This window comes from Branchiostoma floridae, chromosome 3 (genome assembly GCF_000003815.2).
Source record: "Branchiostoma floridae strain S238N-H82 chromosome 3, Bfl_VNyyK, whole genome shotgun sequence".
NCBI lineage: Eukaryota > Metazoa > Chordata > Leptocardii > Amphioxiformes > Branchiostomatidae > Branchiostoma > Branchiostoma floridae.
In genome coordinates, this window is record NC_049981.1 from 10,585,256 (window position 1) to 10,586,435 (window position 1,180).

Sequence of the window (1,180 nt, forward strand, 5' to 3'; positions counted from 1 at the left end):
ACATTTCTCGTCCGACGGTGGTTTACAAACGGACTGGGCAGAGCACAGGAACATAAACGTCAGAAGGAACGTTAAGAGACAGGAAAAACGCGACGCCATGACGTTAAGGAAACGCTGTCGACTGTAGATATGACCACAAGGAAGTTTTCGCCCACAAGTTGAGGCGTCATTCTATACTATTGTTTTTGGTCATCTATGGGTGTTAACTTCACTCCCTATTATGTAGTCCACAATACAAGGTAGGAGTAACGTTACAGTTAGACAATTAAAAACGAAGAGAATAAGAGCGAGCGGACTGGATCAAGTTTCATTACTACGAAATCCAAGGTTAGAATTAGTGTGCTAAAATATTACTTCATGTTTTTTTCTAGATCTGGCCAATAACAATGCAGTAAGCTTAAAAACACCCTTCATATTTATTTTGTTTATCAATTGACATACCTTCAGTCTATGAAAGAGGTTGGTGGCAGACTTCTCATTAATTACATGTATCACATAATTTGTATCTTTATGGGTCGGTGAACGAGCTATTTCGTTGACGAGCACTTTCTAGAAGGCAGAAATCGACATTGATGCCTATTTTCTTCCAAGGAAGAAGACGTGGCACTTCTAGAAGATAGTCCCTTATATTCGAGTTACGTACCTACAAGAACATTAAAATCAATGTCATTCTTAGAGTTCTAAGCTTTAAAACAGTGAGGCAGTTTCTAGAGTTCATGTTCGAAAGATCTATAGCTACGTAGGTATGATTCAGATAGCCGCAAAGTTGGTGTTTTATTTTGTATTTTTCTTCTGTTTAATTTCCAACATTAACGTTATATTTAACTGCCCATTGGTCAAGATCTAAACTCGAAATTTGAAAAAAAAAATCAAAGGAAATTACACAAGTTTTCTAATGATATATAATTCATTGAAATTGGTGCAGTAACAACAGAAATATTATGAACCGAAGTTCATATGCCAAATTTTGTTTTGAGCTCGAAAAGTTAATTATCATAATTAACAGTTAATTATCATAATTTACATAAAATAAGCATGGAAGTGTAAAGCAAATTTATTTAGCATTTGTTGGGCCAGTTTTGCACGCTAGTCGATATCATCAAGGAGGTTCAATCAATAAAAAGTTATCAGTAAACAGATAGATGGATAGATAGATGGTTTATTGCGCAACAATGCATCA